General features: G+C 45.6%; 1 protein-coding gene across 1 annotated transcript in view; it reads left to right on the top strand.

The window, feature by feature from the left end:
* Positions 1-16,991, top strand: part of REC8 (REC8 meiotic recombination protein) — a 144,971-nt gene that overhangs the window by 100,233 nt on the left and 27,747 nt on the right. The gene's annotated exons all lie outside the window — the stretch shown is intronic.

Raw genomic sequence — 16,991 nt, 5'->3', positions numbered from 1 at the left:
TTCTGATATCCATCTTGTCCTCAGCGTCCAGGTTTCCCATGCTCTGCTATACAACTTTACCTCAGCACCCAGCTTGCCCTTGATATCAGAGCATGGGAAAGCTGGGTGCTGAAGGAAAAATGTATAGCAAACATGGGAAAGTTGAGTGCTAAGAGAAAGATGTATAGCAGAGCATGGGTGGTGACCCAGCACCCAGCATCAGCTGAGAGCTGAGGACAAGATGGATATCAGTATATATGAAATCTGGGTTCTGAGGGATATCAGAGCATGGGAAAGCTGGGTGCTGAGGGAAAGAGCACCCAGCTTTCTCATCCCATGCTTGTGTGTGTGTGTGTGTGTGTGTGTCTCCGCATCACATTTACAATCACAAAATTTTGCACAGACACCCCATATGACTCGGGGAACATCATAGACTATGTTTTGACTGGAAAATTTAACCCCGCGCTTTACAGTTACTCTCCAAAAATCCTGTCTCAATTAAAGTCAATGGAGATAGGAGCTACAGGTTATTAATAGTAGCTGTGATTGGTTGCTATCAGAACAAAATAAATTGTTAGCATAAGAAGCTTATGTGTGAGGTAGTAATTTGTCGGTGGGGAGATGGATAGAGAGAGACAGAAAGAGACAGAGATACATAAGCACAGACAGAGACTGACAGACAGGGAAAGAGACAGAGAGAGACAGGGAAAGAGATAGACAGAGGGGGGAAAAGAGACAGAGGGGGGAAAAGAGACAGAGGGGGGAAAAGAGACGGGGGGAAAGATATAGGGGGGGAAGAGAGAGGGGGAAAGAGACAGAGGAGGAAAAGAAACAGAGGGGGAAGGAGACAGACTGGGAAAGAGAAAGAGACAAAGGGGGAAAGAGACAGAGGGGGAAAGAGACAGAAAGGGAAAGAGAGAGTGAGAAAAGAGACACAGAGGGAAAAGAGACAGACAGACACAGAGATAGAGAGACAGACAGAGTGACTGATACAGAGACAGACAGACAGAGATATATACAGACAGACAGACATGGATAGAGACTGACACACAGATAGGCAGGGAAAGAGACAGACACACAGACAGAGCCACACACACAGACCGACAGACACACAGACAGAAAGAGATAGACAGACAGACACACAGATTGGGAGAGAGACAGAGACGGTTACTATCCTGGGCAACGCCCGGGTACTACAGCTATTAACATTATAAATGTATTCCTGTTGCATGTAAAAATGGTAGTTGTTTTTTTAATGGTACACAAGTTTTGGTATTTTTAAGGCTATGTGCACACGGTGCGTTTTTCGCGGCGTTTTTGCGCGTTTTTCGGGTGCGTTTTTGGCCTCAAAACTGCATGACTTTGCTTCCCCAGCAAAGTCTATGAGTTTTCATTTTTGCTGTCCCCACACAGCGTTTTTTTTCAGCTGCGTTTTTGTGGTGACATGTATACCAGGATGGGGACATATATACCAGTATGGGGGACATATGTACCAGGATTGGGAACAATACTGCATAATGAAGGGGGGGAAGGGGCAATTAATATGTCTTTATAGGATTTAGAACGCTACAGGTACCCGTTCATCTGACCAACGTCCGAAGGGGGGCCCAGGTCCAACTTTCGCACCGGGGCCCATCGCACTCTAGTTACGCCACTGCCTACAACCCTCGTCACGGGAACCTCATGCTTGTAGGTCCCTACACTATATATAATATAAAACACATGTACACATTCACACAAATGCAGACATATACACTAGATTTTTATATACTGTATATGTGAGCATTTTGTACACACTGTATATACAAAGAAAAAAGAAAGTTGGATGTCTGACAGCAAACCATGAAGATGAGGAGACCTGGCCACCATCACAGGACTGTGATGAGGCATATCATCAGCTACAGGGCAGTGGGGGAGGGGGCAGGAGAGAGCAGCTGTGGGGGAGGGGGCAGGAGAGTGTAGCTGTGGGGAAGGGGGGCAGGAGAGTGCAGCTGTGAGGGCAAAATAGGAGGACAAAAGCAGGAAGTGGGGAGGGGGGCAAGAGAATGCAGCTGTGAGCGCGAATAGGTAGATATAAGAGGGCAGTGGGGCTAGAGTCATCATTCAGGGAGCTCCACTACTCACTTCAGGTCACATTGTGTTCCTCTGGAGCCTCCCCCTCTTACTACAGCCAACTACAGACCAATGGCAATGCAGGGAATAGGGATACAATCTCCTCAAAAGTCTCTAATTTCTGCAGCACTCACTGCACAGGCCTGAGACTCCCCAGCAGCTCCGTGCCCGTGGGTGGGGCTTATTCCAGGTAGGCGGGGCTTACTCATGTGAGGCATTGGAGCAGTGAGTGTAGTAGGGAATGGCTGTGCTCAGCATTTCTCCCCTTTTCTGATGGATGGAACATGCAGCATATGTGCTGTATGCTGGAGCAGAGACTGTCAGAATTAAGGGCCCAGTAGGGAATCCACCGATTTCCAGGTGGGCTACACCATCACCCAGCAGATGCACAAAGCCAGCGGCTGGGTGATCACTGTGCCCATAAGCCCGCTCACCTTTCAGCAGTGGCTTCAGTGGAAAGAGGTGGGCGGGAGTATGGGCGTGGAGAGCAGTGAATATACAATTGCTTAAGTAGCCGGGACATGTGTAAGGCTATGTGCGTGTTTTTTGGGTGTGTTTTTGTTCTAAAAACCCCATGAATCTCCTTCCCCAGCAAAGTCTATGAGATTTCATTTTTGTTGTCCGCACATTGCAGTTTTTGTTACCTGCGTTTTTTTGGTGACTGCAAGTAACAGTAACAAGTAACAAGGACAGGATCCTGTTTTCTGTACTGAGCATGCCCATTAAGCAGTCTGGCATGGTCAGTACAGAAATCTCTCTCCCTCTCAGACAGAAGACCAGGATCATGGAGGGGTGAGAGGGAGTAATAAAGATGTGTGTCTGTGTATTTATTTCTAATAAAGTGTCTGTGTATTTATTTCTAATTATCTAAGTATTTTTTCTTTCTCTGTGTGGTGTCTTTTTTTTAACCCTTTATTCGAGATTCTGAATGGCCGAGTCAAACTTGGCCTGACATTAAGAATCTCGTGCTTTATACCAGCTGGTAAAACAAAGCTGGTATTAACCCCTTATTACCCAGGGCCGCTGGACAGAGTTCGATACAGCACCAGAAGATGGCGCTTCTATGAATGCGCCATTTTCTGAGGTGGCTGAGGACTGCAATTTGCAACGATGGGGCCCCAGAGAGCTTGGGCCACCCTGCGCTGCGGATTCCAATCCCCCGCTGCCTAATTGTACCTGGCTGGACATAAAAATTGGGCAAAGGCCACATTGTTTTTTTTAATTATTTCATGAAATTCATGAAATACGGTAACTAAAAAAAAGAGCTTTAAAAAAAAGGCTGCTTTCACATCAGGGTTTTTTTTGCCTGTAGGCAAAAAAACTGCAAACCGCATATGACCGGATCCTGTGGATTGAATGTGCAACACATGCAACTGCAATTGTTATTTTACCGGATCCTTCTACTTTTTATGGCTGCTGCGATGGATGCAGCGGGACACTGAATTTATCGGCCGGCACTGGAGTCGGCTGATCTGAATTCAGCTGAACTCCTGATCACATGGTTACACGTGATCGGCAGCAGGCAGTGACTGCTGTTAACCTGCATCCATCGCAGCGTATGCAGGCTGTGAGATCAGGAGTTCAGCTGACTCCAGTGCTGGACGATAAATTCTGAATCACAGAAGCCATAAAAAGTAGAAGGATCCGGTAAAATAACAATTGCGGTTGCATGCGTTGCACATTCAATGCACAGCATCCGGTCATATGCGGTTTGCGTTTTTTTGCCTACAGGCAAAAAAACGCTGATGTAAAAGCACCCTTTACTCAAGAGCCAGCTGCTGGCTGCTGCCTTCTGTGACGCAGCAATGTGCAGGGACCAGACGGTCAGTGCTGCAATATATTTCAGCTGGATCTACACACTTGGATACACATCCAGCTGATGCAAATGCTGAGTTACTCAGGCCCCCTGAACCCTGGGCCCGATCGCAGTGGCGACCCCTGAGACCGCGATTGTTCCACCCATGGATAGTAGCCTTCAGTTTAAATACCCGACTGCTATGGTTCAATCTACCTTGTCCCAATAATCCTTTTTACAAAAGGTACTGGCCAATTGACTAACCTCAGTAATCCACGAGGATCAAACTACAGTCATCCCGCTCAAATCTACCTCCAGAAAGTTAAGATGCCTTTACTTGGGACTACAGCTCAGTTTGGGAGGATTAGGGAGGTAAGTGGTCTTTTCACTTGTTGCTGCCAAAGAGTTTGACAGTGCTAAATGGAATTTTCTATGAGCAAAAATTTTGTGTGAAAGGTTGTGTTTCTGAATCTTTTTGCTTAGAAAAGGCACAGTCAACATTACTTTTTGCAGTGGCAATAGAACTGGCCGTGACATCAGAGATATAAAGAATCACATACATTAGGGATACAGCAAATTTACAAGTTTTGATGTCTAATATATTATTACCAGGAATGAACCTAACATACTTAGTACATAGTAGTTTTGTCCATAAACGGAAAATTAAACCAAACACAGTAAGTTACACAATAGTCATTGCTGCTTGTCTATTTCTATCTAGTAAGATAGGTTGATAAAGGTGCGGGTTTGAAGAACACATTCTTCTCAGCCAGCACCACACCCCAACACACTTTCCCACTAGCTAAGCAGTTATGCGGTATTTAATCCAATTGATCTCGTTCAAATTTTTGGAATTTTTTCATAGCAGCTCCAGCGTATATAGATAATTTTTTTAAACCGAGGAAGAGGTTTGCCGCCTATCTCCACTGAGAGATGGTGGCACTCTTGATGATATCCAGTGTTTGGCCATACATTTTCAGGCTGTCACGTGGTGACAAACAGGGTATAACCTGAAGCCAGGAAAAACCCCAGCAGATGTCACAACACACTGGTTACACAGAAGTGACAATACAACGAAGGGCCCTACCGCTAGGGGGTGGGGTGAGGGGACACCTACTGAACTCACCTCAAGCTGTTACCTGAGCTCCCTAGCGTCCCTATACAGGTCCTCTCAACCGCCGACCACGTTCCTAAGCCCTTGCTAGACCTAAAACTCACCCTGGCTATGAGCCTTGATCACTAGTCTCACCAATACAATACAGAAACACAAAGGGAGGAAAACAGACATAAAAAAGAAAAACACTCCAAGCAACTTCAATGCAGCAGACAGCACTGCTGCACACAAGAAGACAAACGTCTTCCAGAGCTGGCTCCTTCCAAAGTGGACCACATAGAAATGAGGATTCAGTTTCTTTAATAGGCATCAGCTGATCAAAGCAGCACCTGATAGTAAAAGCTACAGACAGCAGTTAGGCAGTAAAGGGTCCTTAACCATTACAGCACTACTAGAAAAATGTTTATCAAGTAACAGCTGTGGATCTGCCAGCCACAAGGCGCTGTTGTGGCGCCCTGGACAAGCCAGGATGTCACAGGTACTGCAACAACACACCCCACACCCCGGTTAGGCACATCAGTCACACACACAAATCCTTGTTGCTTCCCTCCAGGGGCTGATGTCCACACCAGGTGGGGTGGAGCCAGGCGGTTGGCCCCATCCACCGAGGAGTACACAGTCCTGGAGGCGGGAAAAGAGAAGAGAACAGTTAGAGAGTTGAGGGAAGTGGTAGTGGAGCAGACTGACCGTGTCCGGGTACGTGGCCCGGGCACAAACAGCAAGGTTGGCAGACGGTGGTGACCGTCTGCAGGTGAGGCCGATTGACGCACAACCGTAAGGACCGGGGACGGGTGGTGGCCCGCCGGTACCGGACCGAGGAGCAAAGAGAAGCCAGCACCATTCGGCAGGGCCTACGGACCCCGACCAGGCTTGGAGTCACCGTTAAACCGGTCAAATCCGTCAGCGACGGGAACCTCCGGGGTTTCCCAGCAGCAAAGACCCGATTGAAGGCAACCGCTCAACCGTGAAGGGAAATACAGCTACCGCCACAGCTAGAGTTCCCAGGGCCAGAGCCTGCGGGCAAAAAGGGGCTCCTCGGCAAATACACCGCTGGAAAGCGGGTTACCGGTGGGAAGCCATCGGAGCCGACAACACATTACAGGTGCAGGGAGAGACAGTCACCGCCAACCTACCGGGAGTGACCATCGCAGCCGGCTGTGGGACCCGTCCATCCAGCCGTTTGTTTTACCAGAGACTCCATCTGCGTCATTGGCTGAGTGAGTACCATCGTGCCGCCTGGCACTGCGCTGCCGCCCCTGCGACCCTGCACCTCGCCAAACCCCACTATCCACCTTCAGTCACCATCACCGGGCCCCGGGACCACCAAAACCCCCTACCCACGGGGGGAGAGAAACATCTCGGCTGCTCCCTGTCATCGCTCCCGGGATCCCCGTCCAGAGCAGCGGTGGTGTCCCAACCTCACCACAACCGTGGGTGGCGTCACGGACAAAATCCCCAAACCAAACCACCCCCTTTTCACTCACGGGCGAGAAGCGCCGCTCGAGTCCCCGGATCCGGCCCACCGCTCGAGCCACCGAGCAGCAGCAGCAGCAGCAGCGCCGGACCCGAGCGTTGGCGAGCGCAGCGCCCCGCCGCCCGCGTCAACTTGGCGTCACGAACAGGATCGGAGCCTTCTACTTACCAGTAGAAGTGCGCCTTGCTTCCCGCCGGAGGTGTCCGACCGAAAATTTTCAGAAGCCGCCATCTTGGGCGCGAAAAGTTCCCCGCTCGAGCGTCTTCCCGAGCAGTGGAGGCGCGAAAGCCGAAGCTCCGCCCCTGAAGAGGAGGTGCCGGAAAGAAACCAAGGGGGGGACGGATGGCGTCTGGCCGCATGTAAGCCGCGGCTATAAAAGTAGGGACGCCAGGACTCTGCGGCCATCTTTTGTTCCTGGAAGGTACCGCTGCCAACATGTCCGCCCCGTCCAGCTACGCAGAGACTGAGTCGGTGCCCGGAACGGCGGCCTGGCTTAGGGCCCGAACTGCAAGGATCTGCCGGCGAAACCAGAATCAGATCTGCCTTCTGATGGAGCAGTGGACCGCGGAGGTGGAGGAGGTGGCTGCGGTCGCCCGGGTGTACGGGATGGAGGCTATGATGGAGGAGCTGGTGAGTGACCCACGCCCCTGTGTCCCTGCGGGACCGGCCGCTGCGGCTGAGGGACCCGGTCTACCCCTGGCCCCCATACTATTCCCATCTTCCCTGCCTGGGCACCCCGCCGCTGATGGTCCATCTGGCTTGCGGCCCCCTGTAGCGGCAACAGAAAGAGTGGCGAGCCCGGAGACTGCGGCAGCTGGCGGCAACCCGCCTGGCGCAGGAACAGACGATAGTGACTCCGGGCCTGACACCGAACCTGTCTCGGAAGATGAAGGAGTCGTCGCCTTGTATGACATGGAGGCCACTTACATCCCACGGAGCAGAAATAATGGATACCGGGCGGCCCTTCCCCGTCGCGCCTGCCAGGCGCTGGAGGGGCTGGTACCCGTGTTCTTCTACCCGAGGCCGGGTGAAGGGGATGAAAATGAGCAGTGATGTCAGCGGTCCCTCCACCACAAGTTGTCCCCGTTTGGACCACCAGTACCATTAAGTAACCGAATGATAAGAAAAATAATCAGCCGAACTGTTATCTGATTTGCAACCGCGATTGAACCGGCCGTTGCCGGCAACTAGTCCCCGTTGGGACTTTCTGCACCGTTTGCATAAGAAACTGCTTACGGACACACCCGAGAACTTGCAGGGCAACCACAAACTTGTGGCATGTAAATAATTGTTGGCATACATCCGTGACCGCCTCCGGAGAGGCAGATTGGAGGAAGGGCCCGCAGTGGAGTAGGCTGGGGCCCGGCCACCACCTGGACTGGTGGCCATCCTCCGGGGGTCAGGGGTTCCCCATGGACGTGGGTCCCCTGAATGGGACCATACCCGCTCGGGCAGCTTAGTAATGGACTGGGGCAAGGGCTGCTGCCCACTTCTTAGGGACAGCATCAGGGCCAGGTTGTTTGGGCGGGAGAGAGCGGAAGCGGTTGCCGTTAATAAAAATGTATTTTAGTAACGTTAAAGGAACTGCCTCCCGTTAAGGAAAGAGTTATAACATGCTAGGTTGAATGTTTTATATGTTTTCCCCTTTTTCAACAGTTGTGAAAATAAAACCGGTGATGGACGGGCAGCCCGCAGATGGTCTGCGTTTAACCACGGGGGAATGTGGCGCCCTGGACAAGCCACGACGTCACAGATACTGCAACAACACACCCCACACCCCGGTTAGGCACATTAGTCACATACACAAATTATTGTTGCCTCCCTCCAGGGGCTGATGTCCACACCAGGTGGGGTGGAGCCAGGCGGTTGGCCCCACCCACCGAGGAGTACACAGTCCTGGAGGCGGGAAAAGAGGAGAGAACAGTTAGAGAGTTGAGGGAAGTGGTAGTGGAGCAGACTGACCGTGTCCGGGTACGTGGCCCGGGCACAAACAGCAAGGTTGGCAGACGGTGGTGACCGTCTGCAGGCGAGGCCAATTGACGCACAACCGTAAGACCGGGGACGGGCGGTGGCCCGCCGGTACCGGACCGGGGAGCAAAGAGAAGCCAGCACCATTCGGCAGGGCCTACGGACCCCGACCAGGCTTGGAGTCGCCGTTAAACCGGTCAGATCTGTCAGCGACGGGAACCTCCGGGGTTTCCCAGCAGCAAAGACCCAACTGAAGGCAACCGCTCAACCGTGAAGGGAAATACAGCTACCGCCACAGCTAGAGTTCCCAGGGCCAGAGCCTGCGGGCAAAAAGGGGCTCCTCTGGCAAATACACCACTGGGGAGCGGGTTATCGGTGGGAAGCCATCGGAGCCGACAACACATTACAGGTGCAGGGAGAGACAGTCACCGCCAACCTACCGGGAGTGACCATCGCAGCCGGCTGCGGGACCCGTCCATTCAGCCGTTTGTTTTACCAGAGACTCCGTCTGCGTCATTGGCTGAGTGAGTACCATCGTGCCGCCTGGCACTGCGCTGCCGCCCCTGCGACCCTGCACCTCGCTAAACCCCGCTATCCACCTTCAGTCACCATCACCGGGCCCCGGGACCACGAAAACCCCCTACCCACGGAGGGGAGAGAAACATCTCGGCTGCTCCCTGTCATCGCTCCCGGGATCCCCGTCCAGAGCAGCGGTGGTGTCCCAACCTCACCACAACCGTGGGTGGCGTCACGGACAAAATCCCCAAACCAAACCATCCCCTTTTCACTCACGGGCGAGGAGCGCCGCTCGAGTCCCCGGATCCGGCCCACCGCTCGAGCCACCGAGCAGCAGCAGCAGCAGCAGCGCCGGACCCGAGCGTTGGCGAGCGCCATCACTCTACCATCAGTGATCTACCATCACTTATCGATTGTACATCTGTCTGTCTCTTTCTTCTCATCCGGTCATATAAGGGTTCCATGCTCCCTGCGAGCAAAAGGGGATGTAAATGGAATTATAAGCATAGATTCGGGTGGATCCAGTAGCACCTTGGAAATGAGAGGTCTCTCAGGACAGGAGGTGGACCCAGGAACAAGGTCTGAAGGGCATATTGCAATTGTAGTTAGCGGAAAAGGAAATTGGAATGGTTGGATCTACTTTTAGCATCTGGGAGGGCTTAAAGGTCTCCGCCACAAAGATCCGACCAAAGTAGATCAGTTTCTCCCTTTCCCACTTAGGAACCCATTCCAAATTTGAGAGTTCACTGGAGATTTTATTATGCCAAAGTGGGGTGTGGATGTCATAGGGAGGAGATCGAAGCAACCTCCGTGCTGAACATCAGATGCTAAGGGAGTGCCTGAGGATCGAGTATTGAGCGGAGACTCATGGGGTCCTTGTAATAGAGCAAATTAGCACATGTAGTGGATGGAAAATCTCTGGATTGTATGGACAAGGACTCTCAATGAATCCACCCCCCCCCAATGACACAAATGAGTGAGCTGAGCCAACCAGTTGTATAGTTTAGGGTCTGGCAGTGTAGTCCCTCCCAACCCATGATATATTTGCTACGCTCATCTACTAAAATAATGGTCTTTAGGTGTGTCTCTATTGAATGGCAGGTATCTCTCTACATTGATGATGCACTTTAATATTTGGGTGATGTGAGGCCTGCTATTACTCCAGCGATGACCAAAATTTGGAATTTTGGTAAGTAGTTTGCTCATCAAGTGGTCTAAATTGTCCCTAATACCAGTGGTTACTCTTCCTCTGGAGTTCTCTATTTTGCAAGTGCATATCGCTATTGTTGATAGATTTAAAGTTAGGTCCAGAAATATTTGGACAGTGACCGAATCTTCGTGATTTGGCGACCACATGCCGCTATTCTTGGTTTAAAATGAGATGCAATTAAAATGTAGACTTTCAGGATTAATTAAAGAGGTTGAACAAAAATATCTTGTGAAATGTATAGGTCTTGTGTGACGATGCACACAGTTCACATACTGCAACATGGGGTTTTAACTTGTTGGCTGCATTTCACAGGTAGCAACAATTAAAAGTTCAGCAGTTTATTAAAAAAAACCTCCTTATAAACTGCACACCAAGTCACATAACATTAGCCTTTTTTCAGCTTTAACGGCAGATAAACAAAATCAGTTACAGACTGTCGTGCTTCACGGTACGCCTGCTCAGGATCAGATACATCTCAGACGTATCCCAGTGGAGCTGCCTCCCTCCACTTGCTCACTCCATTCAGATGAAGTGGACCTTCACTCTCCTCGGAAGGTCCCCTCCAGAGATTTCAAGACTCTACACATTAAAAATGAAGTGAACCAATTCTGTAGTGGCCGCGCTCCCCGTAGTAATGATTTTAAAAACTCTTGTCCTCAAATGGAATTTATTACTCAAACATATGGAAATAAAAATCGGATACAACGCGTTTCGGCGGGAACAACCGCCTTCTTCAAGTATCTAAATAAAAATGCATCTCACTCTACTTTATAGATAAAAAAAATAAATACAATTTTCCTGGTATTCAAATAAGGGAGTGGATATAACCACAGCTGTATAATCAGTTTCTTAGTTCACTTCAACTCTAGTGGTTCATTAAAAACAAATCCACAAACAACAAATCACTTAGTAAATCATAAAACTAAAAACATTGTAAGCATTTATCAATAAAATTACTATCAATAAGATTTATCAAATAAAAGGTAGTACAAAAAAAAAATTAGATAAAAATTCTTTAAAAAACAAATTTAAATTTTTCTTTTTTTTTTTTCTTTTTCATTATATTCAGACAGGGATGTATACTATATTCTTTCCACAATATCATTAAGGCCATTAGGATGCAATGTTTGAAGGCAGTAAATCCAATATGTTTCTTTGCGATTGAGCAAAGAATTTCTATTGATCGTTTCCATAGGTATCTGTTCTAGAGGTGTCACCCTTATATTAAAATTCTTTTCATGCTTGAGTAGTATGTCTTGTTAAACTATGTTTTAAAAACCCATTTTTTGCTCTATTTCTGTGCCCGTTCATACGAGCACGTAACGTCTGTGTCGTGCGTCCCACATACTGTAGCCCACAGCTACAGTCGATAACATAAATAATATAATCGCTATCGCAACTCAGATTTTGTTTTATTTTAATTAATTCACCTGTACTTTTACTTGTAATCTGTTTTGCTCCATGGTTTATAATTCCACACGTATGACATTTCCTAGAACTACATCTAAAAACTCCAATCACCTGATCTTCATTTTTTTCTATCCTTGCTGATTTTTTTTTTTATTTTCTCTTAATCTACTTGGGGCTATTAAGCGTTTTATCATTTTCCCCCTCCTAAATGTTATATTTGGTTCCTCGGGCAAATATTTTCCCAAAATCAGATCCCGTTTTAGAATATACCAATATTTTTTCAGAATCATACGTATCATCTTATTCCCTCTATTATAGGTCGTAATAAAATTAAATTTCCACCTGCCTCCTTCTCTGTCATTTGTTTTTTTACACATCACCTCATTTGTTTCCCCTTCTTTCTTACTCAAAAAATTCTCCTGTTTTTTTCCTCTGTTTTTTTCATATGCGGCATGAACCAATTTTTTGGGATATTTCTTTTCCTTAAATCTTTTCTTTAAAATGTCAGCCTGGGTTTCATAGTCTTTATCTTCAGTACAGTTTTTCCTGATGCGAAAGAACTGACTGTATGGAATGTTTTCTTTCCATTTTTTATAATGGGCACTTCTGAAATCCAAAAATCCGTTGGAATCAACTTTCTTAAAATGCGTTTTTGTGATGATACCAGTCCCCTTATGGCTAATTTCCAAATCTAAAAACACTATTTTTTCATTATTTATTTCTGAAGTAAATGAAATACCCCAATCGTTTTTATTCAACGTATTTATCATTTCCATTGCTTCTGCTTTTGTACCATTCCAGATAATTATCAGATCATCTATAAAACGCCTATAAAAAAATATTTTCTTTATATTTTCCAGCTTACTTAAAATTGATGAGGACTCAAATCGCCCAATAAAAAGATTTGCGAAACTTGGTGCGACCCGAGTCCCCATCGCGGTCCCGTGCAGTTGTAGGTATAGTGACCCTTCAAAACCAAATACATTATGTCTTAAAATAAATCCTAAACCATTCAACAAAAAATTATTTTGTTTAATTGCAAGCCCCATCTTTGTGAGATAATAATCTACCGCATTAATCCCTCGATCATGATCTATATTAGAATATAATGCATTAACATCCATGGTAATAAAATAAAAATGTTCTTGCCATTCGATAGTTCTGAGATCATTGATTGTGTGGAATCTTTTAGATATGATGGTACGGATTTAACAATGTCCTGTAGAAAAAGGTCTATATAGTGAGATACATTTGTAGTTAAGGAGCCAATTCCAGATATTATTGGTCTTCCTGGAGGGTTAACAGGATCTTTATGTACTTTTGGCAGATGGTAAAACAATGCCATTGTTGGTGTAGGAATCATCAAAAAATGTTTTTCTTTTTTATTTATAATATTTTCCATAAAAGCTTCATTGATAAGTGATTTATATTCTTTTATATATATTTGTGTTGGATCATTATCTAGTCTTAAGTAATATTTAGCATCTGAGAGGATGCTATGCGCTTCTTCTATATAGTCTTTTCTATTTTGGACCACCACCCCACCCCCTTTATCTGCTTGGCGTATCACAATATTTGTGTTATTTTTTAAAACCTCCAGAGCCTCTTTCTCTTGCTTAGAAATATTGTTCAAATTTCTTCCTTTATTAAAAACACGTGTATTTTTATTTATTTTCTTACAATTACTATTTCTTATATCCTTCATTAAATCACCTTTATTTGATAAATCTTATTGATAGTAATTTTATTGATAAATGCTTACAGTGTTTTTAGTTTTATGATTTTCTAAGTGATTTGTTGTTTGTGGATTTGTTTTTAATGAACCACTAGAGTTGAAGTGAACTAAGAAACTGATTATACAGCTGCGGTTATATCCACACCCTTATTTGAATACCAGGTAAATTGTATTTATTTTTTTATCTATAAAGTAGAGTGAGATGCATTTTTATTTAGATACCTGAGGAAGGCGGTTGTTCCCGCCGAAACGCGTTGGATCCGTTTTTTATTTCCATATGTTTGAGTAATAAAATCCATTTGAGGACAAGAGTTTTTAAAATCATTACTACGGGGAGCGCGACCACTACAGAATTGGTTCACTTCATTTTTAACTTTTTCACCTGTGGGAATCCGAAGCAGGACCATACACAGGATCAATTCAAGGCAAGCAGTAGACCCGGATAAGGAGACTTTGGAAAAGTCATTTATGCCTGAAGTTTTGTGGCAAAAGGTGAGTGCATAAAAGCATAAAACTTCGGTAAAAAAAAAAAAAAAAGGGCACCCGAGAGCCACTTTGATAACGCGCTGAGATTGGCCCCGCGTGTTTATTTTTTATTATATACCCTGCAGGGAATCACCTTACTTCAAGCCTCTACACATGGTCAGGACTCTCCAATCCTCTCTAGTTCCAGAGGAATTCTTCCCAAAGGCTTCACACACACACACACACACACACACACACACACACACACACACACAACCATGTGCCAAACAGACAATCTCCATTTTACATCTCATGTGACACACCCATGGGAGGGGTTTGTAGGCAGCCAGACCCATCCAGCACGTTGGATATTCTTAAAGGGAACCTGACTCTTAAATACACTACCAAGAGTTGTGGAACTACAGGTTCCATAGTGACATTTTCAGGTTTTATAATCGCAGGGAACCTTCTCCACTGCGACACATAGCGACCATTTACAACATTCGTGGTTGTTATCTCACACTTGCTATTATTTTTCTGCATAGTCTCCTTATTTCAGAGACTCAAAACTAATTGAACAAATTTACTTAACCATAAATAAAATGTTCATTTTTATTTTTTCAGAGAGAATCCTTTACAGGCAATGACTGCCTGAAGTCTGGAAGCCATGGGCATAATCGAACGCTGGGTTTCTTCCTTTGTGATGCTTTTCTGGCCTTTACTGCAGCTGACGTCAGTGGTTGCTTGTTTGTGGGTCTTTCTGCCTTACGTTTTGTCTTTAAGCATGTGAATTGTATGCCCAATGAGGTTGAGATCTGACGATTGACTTGGTAATTGCCGAATATTCCACTTCTTTGCCTTAAAAAACACCTGGGTTGCTCTCACAGTATGTTTTGGATCACTGTCCATCTGTACTTTGCAGTGCCGTGCAATCAACCTTGCTGTATTTGGCTGAATCTGAGCATAAAGTATATAGCCCTGTATACTTCAGAATTCATCCACCTGTTTCTGTCTTCAGTACATTAGTGATCCAGTGCCACTGGAAGCCATGCATGCCCATGCCATCACACTGCCTCCACCATGTTTTACAGAGGATGTGGTGTACTTTGGATCATGAGCCGCTGCAATCCTTCACCATACTTTCTGCTTCCCATCATTCTGGTACAGCTTAATCTTAGTTTCATCTGTCCATACAATGGTTTTCCAGAACTGGGCTGGCTTCTTTAGATGCTTTTTGACAAAGTCTAAGTTGGCCTTTCAATTTTTAAGGCTGACTAATGGTTTGCACCTTGTGGTGAAGCCTCTGTATTTGCATTCAGGAAGTCTTCTCTTTATGGTAGACTTAGATACTGAAATACCTACTTTCTTTGAAGTGTTTTTCACTTGGGTGTATGTTATGAAGGGATTTTCCTTTACTAAAGAAAGGATCCTGTGATCATCCACCACTATTGTCTTTCTTGGACATCCAGGCCTCTTTGAGTTACTAAGCTCACCAGTGCTCTCTTTTTTTTTTTTTCTTTTTCAGAATATACCAAACTGGTGATTTGGCCACCCCAAAATTTCTGCTATTCTCTGATGTATTTCTTCTTTTTTTTCAACCTATTGATTTTCTGCTTCTCCTCCATTGAGAACTCTTTAACTGCATTTTGTGGGTTTACAACAACCGCTAAATGCAAATGTCACACCTGGAATCAGCTCCAGACCTTTTAACTGCTTAATTGATGATGGTTTAATGAGGGAATAGCCCATTCAGCTCATTACAGAGCTTTTGAGATAATTGTCCAATTACTTTTGATCCCTTTAAAAAGAGGCAGTAGCTGTAATTCCTAAATCTTTACTCCAATTAGGATGGGAATAACCTCAAATTAAAGCAGAGTCTGCACTTAAAACACATATTGATTACATAACTGTATATTGAAATTTTTTTTGTAAACCGATAAAATGCCAAAATTTGTGTCACTGTCCAAATATTTCTGGACCTAAATGGAAGTAATTGGAATTGGCTGTTCAGGGCAAAGGTGAATACCTGATGCTATCATCTGCTGTCAGTAATTGGTAGCAGCAATCTAGTCAAGATGATCCTGATTGAGCAGCTCCTATTTCCATCACAGTGTCCCATATGAGTGCCTGTCTTTCTTTAGTAAAATAAACACTCTTTTAGAGAACTCCTCTAAAAAAACAACATGCAAGAGTTAGACTAAAGATACTTCAGAGAGGCAAGGATGTGGGGGGGGGGGGGGGTCTGGTCATCCTCAATGCCTGGATGTATTATACAGCGCCTCAGATGGTAAATTTGAAGGGCTAGGGCAGCAGAGAGCTGTGTGTTGCAGGGGTTGTTTAGTTATAGAGGGCCCAAAATGACTATTCCCAATAAACACTTTGGAAGTATGCCATCTTAAGACTCATTGGGGGTAGGGGAGAAGATACCCAATGTTTGCCATGATTTTTAAGATGTGGGAGAGGGGTAAATCTTTCTTGGGAATATTCAAGTATACAAAATATGTTCTTTGGATTTCAAATAGGCACAAGTTGTGCCAGAGTCTCTCACACTTTGGAGCTTATGAGGCAAGATGTGTATACTTGACTTCACAACTATTACATGATAGCATCTTTAAGAGCTTTCAGCAATTTCAGTCAGAGTTTGCCATTTTGCCATTCCATATAGAGCTTTTTACCAACATTTACATCATAGACATGTGTACACTAAACAGTCAAACTTAATATCAGCAGTGAAAACAACTCTATGCTCAACCTACTGTACTAGTCACAGCAGAAGCATCCGGTGGCCTTGTATTTGAATTATATAGACAATCGTTGCTCTCACATTGGAGTAAATTTCCTATACACAACCCATGACTGATGGCCAGTGGAGTAAGATATATTGGAACTAAATCCTAAACTATAACTATCTTCAAGCCAGAGATTGTTCCTCCTTGATAATGTCTTTAAATCTCTTGGCTTGTGCCGTTAAATGAGAGTCAGATCGGATGCATTCTGTCTTCGTTGTGGGGAAGGACAATAGACGCCTCATCCACATGATGTGGGAATGTGTTAACATTGGAAAGTTCTTGGATATAATTTTAGATCTGATTAAAGAGGTATAAAACATCCAACTGCTGTCGGACCCTAAGATTTACATATTGGGTTTCTTGGAAAACTTAGGTGGCTCAGCCTCCCCAGTGGCTCTGGGCATCGTACATCATGCTTGAAAGC

The sequence above is a fragment of the Anomaloglossus baeobatrachus genome, chromosome 1 (assembly GCF_048569485.1).
Source record: "Anomaloglossus baeobatrachus isolate aAnoBae1 chromosome 1, aAnoBae1.hap1, whole genome shotgun sequence".
NCBI lineage: Eukaryota > Metazoa > Chordata > Amphibia > Anura > Aromobatidae > Anomaloglossus > Anomaloglossus baeobatrachus.
The sequence above is the reverse complement of the archived record's forward strand: the minus strand, read 5'-3'. Positions and strand labels throughout refer to the sequence as shown.